This window comes from Polyodon spathula, chromosome 14 (assembly GCF_017654505.1).
Source record: "Polyodon spathula isolate WHYD16114869_AA chromosome 14, ASM1765450v1, whole genome shotgun sequence".
NCBI classification, from domain to species: domain Eukaryota; kingdom Metazoa; phylum Chordata; class Actinopteri; order Acipenseriformes; family Polyodontidae; genus Polyodon; species Polyodon spathula.
Window position 1 is genome coordinate 10621219 of NC_054547.1, and position 6000 is coordinate 10627218.

Below are 6000 nucleotides of genomic sequence, written 5' to 3' on the forward strand. Positions count from 1 at the left end.
GTGTTATGCTCTAAAACAAACTCTGAAACTGCACGAACCATTTCTTCTATTTGAGAGTTAGGCATATTTACGACTTAACCTACATCGCAGCAAGGAAGCAATAATGTCTAGGGTAAAGCACTCCAGTAACATTTTCGATTTAATAAAAAATATCTGTGCCCTTCGTATCTGACCAGGTCATGGTACTTGGAGAGCAATTTCCCTTGGAACATTAAATAATAATTTGCAGATAGGTTACTTATTCTACACATTCTTTACTGTGTAAAATTGCTGCCAACATTACACTTGAACTGATGATGAATAATTAAATGTTCTTGTCATCGGTCATTTTTCATTACCACTTTGCCATCCTGTAAAACCAGTACGATGGGTAACATGGTTTAGATCCAAATCCATGAACATTAACAATGATGACTGATGTAGGTTAAGAAATCAGTTCAGGCATTAAAAAATGATAATACTGGTAAAGAATTAATGCTGGATTCCACTTTCTTATGACAGTCAACAGTCTGCTTTCATTAACTGGGAGGGAGAGCCAAAAGAACAAGTTTGCAGGAAATTGTGTTAATGGTTCAGCAGGGGGCACTATTATCTCTTAGCTGGAAGAAATATGCTTCAAGGTTTACATACCGTAGATATGTAGATGTTTACTTTTTCTGTCAAACATCTCAAATAGATGAATCATGGTATTTCTTAAAAAATTAAACTAGAGCTGAATGGCTTTAGTTTTATTTGGCAGCTTGGAAAACACATTACACATTCTGTGGATGTAATACATTGTGTGTAGAAAATTCATACTGTACATGGGACAGAGGATCAACACAGATGTTTTCCACTCTAGTGCACAAATCACATTTAAAAAAAAAAAGGTTACAGCTTGTGTATATACTAATCCAAACTTCAAGATCTAAAAGGCAGGGATGGCGAGGTCAGATCCACATATATTGCAGGTACCCATAGAAAAGAAGACCACCAATCTCAACTGAGGTACTGCCACCACTTGTTGTGGTACCTGATAACCATTGACGGTCCAAGAGAGTTCCTGGTCCAACTCTGCTTCTAAGATCTAAGAAGACCTTAATACAGGATTGGTGCTGACTTTGGACAATGTTCTTGACATCACTCCAAGATAACCTTGTAATCAATTCTCCTTCAGTAAAGTATAGTTCTGCAATTAGCCGGAACTTTTATATTGTCTCAAATTAAAATGCCAACAAATAAAAAGTGACTAGGCAGATGACATTCATCCAATGGCCACCACATTTCTCTTTTCAAAGCCTTTATATTAAACTCAGCATTTTGTAAAGCTTGATCCAAAATTGAGTCTGGCTTGTGTTTATGAGCTTGTTCCTCACTGTCTGAATTACCTGGACAAGTGCTTGCATATGGCATCTTCACAAGCTGCCCAGTCAAAGCAAACTGGACATTTTTGGCAAAGCGAGCAGTCTTTAGTTTACTGCTAATGTCAACCTGATCCTACTTGTCTGCAAATCCTGATTTGAGGTTTTTAGATTGTGTCATAGTTGCTCTGAAGATATTTTGCACCATTTATTGTACAGCCCTCATATAACAGCTAACAGTTTAAGCAAGACTGACAAGTATCTGGAAGAGAGGAGCACACCCAGTGGGTTAAATACACAGACAGCTCCATTCCTTGCTTATCAGTGACTGGCATAGAGAAACAATTTAGTGTCGATGCCAGCCAAGGATTTAAGTTTCCTGGGTTTGTAGCAAAACAAAAATAATCCTCAAGGTTCATGATATACCTGTAGATGCAGTGCAAAAATGCATTTCAAAGCAAGGTGTCCTGATTCTACAAGCGGTTATTTGTTTCTGGAACTGGAAACCTTGCAGCTGCTTCCCACATGGTTCCCAAGAAAAGGAAACTCTCTTGCATTCTAATTGAATAGAGATTAATCAAATGTATTCATTAATGGTTAGTCAGAAATAATGAATTGGTCAGGCTGCTATTGTGTAAAATGTAATATAAAGTTATACACTTTAGAAATGACTAGAACATATGTATATGAGTAATTACTCTGACAATGTTGTTTGTTAAAGCCCTTAGCGTTTTGTTTAATCAAACATGTAAGGTTTATTATGTATGCCTTTTTTTCACTCACATATATAACTGAATCAATTTCAATATGCATATGTAACCAGCCTGGTTTTCACAACCTTCCATCCAGCTTCTGAAAATGGGATAATTAACACTTCATTTTTCCAAATATGAAATATTGATTTTCAGAGATATTATCAGCAAGCAAACAATCACCGTGGAAGGTCAATGCCTATCCCAAAATATTGAGTGCTGTGATTGTTATGTAAAGTGCAATATATTTAGTAGAATTTACACAATGAAAGATGCCCTGATTAAAATCATGTGTTTGTTGGGAGTAACCTGAAGCCTGCTGTTACAGCATCTACTGCATTAGCAGGAACATTTCTGATTGGTTCACTGAGTTGATAAGGAGCATGCTGTGTGCCTTCAGCTAAAACTGCCTTTAAGGAATGTAAACACAACCGTAGTAAACTCTATCTTCTTTCTGAGGCGCGCACAAGAAAAAAAACGATCTCCAAAGAATCATATGTTGTAATAAAACTGAGATTGATTGTAGCTGCAGTATTAAAATGTCAGTTCTACTAGCAAAATGAAGTGCATTGCTACTGATGTTCCTTTTACAGCTTCCTGTTTACTGTCAAAAGCCCATTGACAAAACCCATTAATTAAAAGGAATTTGTATAATTGAAGGGCCCTGATAATTTGTCTAGTTCAGACAGAAATACTAGCTGCAATTAGCCGTGTTTTGTAATTAATCATCTCCATTGAATCAATATACGACGTATGGCAAAGTAATGTCAGTAACAGATGTCTATGCATTGTTAGCAGCGCCTGCGTATTACATTAATACCAAATGATACAACACTAAACCAAAATGCTTCTGGTAGTGCTAGAAGAATTCTAATTAACTAAAATTGTGATGGGGGGGGGGGGGGGGGGTGGGGGGGGTGGGTTTCATTCACTGATAAAAATAAATACATACATAAATAAATAAATAAAATAAAACAAAGGCCAGAGAAGTTAAGCTCTCCAGGATTGATTCAAAGCATCCTCTGCTGGCTGGTCTCTTAAATAGCACCTTCAAAAAAAAATGTATCAATGTGATTTTAAATTTACACATCTGGGTTATGTAACAATCATTGCCAATCCAATAGCATACAAACATTTCTTTATTACCATAGTGTTATGTGTTGCATCCGTTTACCATGTCAAATATATTATAGTGATTACTGCAGTAAATGACTCCATTCCCATTGACCATTTATTTTTACTGTTTCAATGCTTGTTATATGTGTCTTTTGTTTTATGATGAACATTTGTTGCATGATTGAGCTGGTATGCGAATTACTTTTACAATCTGCTGTTTTAAATGTATGCATTTAATTTACCCCCCCACCCCATGACTCAATACCTTGCCACTCATGCAGTATAATGTATAACACATGTTCAATTATTTAAAAAAAGAAAACTGCATACTACACTGCACCAGAAAATGTGTATTTCAACATGGCATGTAAACACTATAAACTTTTTACATTGGATTGAGTTGAATACACATCTGATTTAACATCAGGTCATGTAAAAACACTGCCAGTGTTGTTGTAAGTACATGCAGTCTGTGGCGAGCCAGACTTCTAGTTTCTAGCGGGGACTGCCCCTATCTATCACTGGCTCTCAGTTTTCATTTATGTCGGCTTCCAGCTGCAACAAATGTGACATCTTATTCAACAGGGCCCCATTGATAATGATGATATGGATTGGATAGTTTCTTTGAAGACATGGTGCTCTTGTCTTTTCATGCTGTACCAGCTTGCTGCATTGTCCACCCAGGATACTGCGTGTTGTGGATCACCATGGCAACTGCCTGTCACAGAGCCCATAAGTGAAGGGGAATTAGCAGGTGCTGCTTGTTCAGCCCTATGTGGACAATTAGCTGTGACAAGAACACTTTGGGAATCTCCTGCTGCTCTGGACAGCCCTGCCCTTTGGATCTGCAGCACACAGGAATAAGCCTTCCTAATAATGTCACAAGGACAATTAGCAGGAAAGTTCTTAAGCTCATGTTATGAATTCCTTTTTTCAAGTGTTTGCTGGACAGAAATTAGGTTATTGAGTATTTCTTTGTGAAATACATTACAATGGACCATGTTTACAACAAAACCAGTTGTAAAGTGCTCACATTTTTTCCATGCTTTCTTTTGGTAATTTTATTTTTAAAACTTCTGCAAAGGTCAAGTCTTAATCAATGTATCAGGTTTCACCTCAGGATTTAGACTTGTGTGTAAACAAAAGCTTCCAATGCAGTGCAAATAGAAAAAAAAAAAAAAGATGTATGGCTAAAACAGATTTATTGTTCTCATTTATTTTAATAAATTGATTTTTAGACCACCTGATTTACATTGTAATGAGCCAATATGACTGCAGAAGTTATGCCCCAATTAATTAATGACTCAGGACTTTTTTTTTTTTTTTAATGGCCACATAATTAAGCACTAGCAATGTCATAAATGACACTGTTTTCCCCTGAACTGCATTATTTTGAGGTCTCTGACATGCGATGCATAAGCACATTTTTGTGCTACATGATAATAATCCAATGAGCCATAATTACACATTGACATTTGATTTGTGAATAAGAACATTAAATCAAAGCATCTAAAGCGATTGAGAGATGTGGGGCAGACAGTAGTGGTAGCGCACATTATAGGGTAGGAAAATACATTACCCTTTACCTCTCCAGAGTATTATTGCTTTAATTAACAAGTAAACAGATTTTAAAAAAAAAAAAAAAGAAAAAAGAAAAACCTGCATCTGAACAAGGAAAATAAAGAAGGCAAATGTATAAAACCTGCTGGAATGGCTGTGAGAAGAGAACTGAGAAACATGAACATCTTTAGAAATAGCTCGCCGTGGTTTCCAGGCTATGTGCTTTACAAACCAGGGAAGTTCACACACTGGTAATTCATTAAACAAATCATTTTTTTAAAGCTTTCATAATAATTGATTTGTTTTTCTGGCGGTACCTAACCGGTGAACAACAACTGTTTACCTCTAACACTCGTTGACTTGATTGGTGCATATTTAGCCTACACATGTTAACAGCCAATGAAAATGCACAGTAGAATAATAAAGGGACACAAAGTGTGCAAACTCAGGACATTTTATTAGACCAGTCTGTTAAACAAGAACTATGTTTTATTTTATTTTTATATATATATATATATATATATATATATATATATATATATATATATATATATATATATATATATATATATATATTCTTAAATGTGTATATTCAGATATAATTTATAAATCTAGTTACAAGATTTAACATTTAGCTAAATATTTAACTGGCCAGCTAAATCTGGAGTCTGGAGGGGGGGGGGAGGGATTTGATTGGCTCTTGTAATGCATAAATTTGCATATTTCCCAATTAGCATTAAAAGAGCCAATCAAATAGCATGAAAGCACAAAGCAGGCAGAGCTCATTTGCATATATATTTTATATATATATATATATATATATATATATATATATATATATATATATAAAATCAAGGGTAGGTGGAACATGAAACAAGCAATGTGATTGGTCTGGCGAGGTTCCAGCTGCCATATATTGGATGGATACGGACAGTTGGAGCCTTGTTACATATTTTAAATCACTGCACTGCCTCACAGAATTTCAAATTATCAGACGGTAGCCATCTTGCTTTTACACTTACAGATGTACACATGTAACTCTGAAATTCAGTGACCAATTACCTACAAAAATTCACAAAGTAGTAAGTAGACATGTCGATTTGGATGAAGAACAATTAAATGAACTGGAAGATAGCAAAAAAAAAAAACATAAAAAACACTGTCTTTATACTCAGTCACACCGAGTTTGTCACTTAAAATATTGTGTTTTTAGCGGTTTGTAAACACTACAG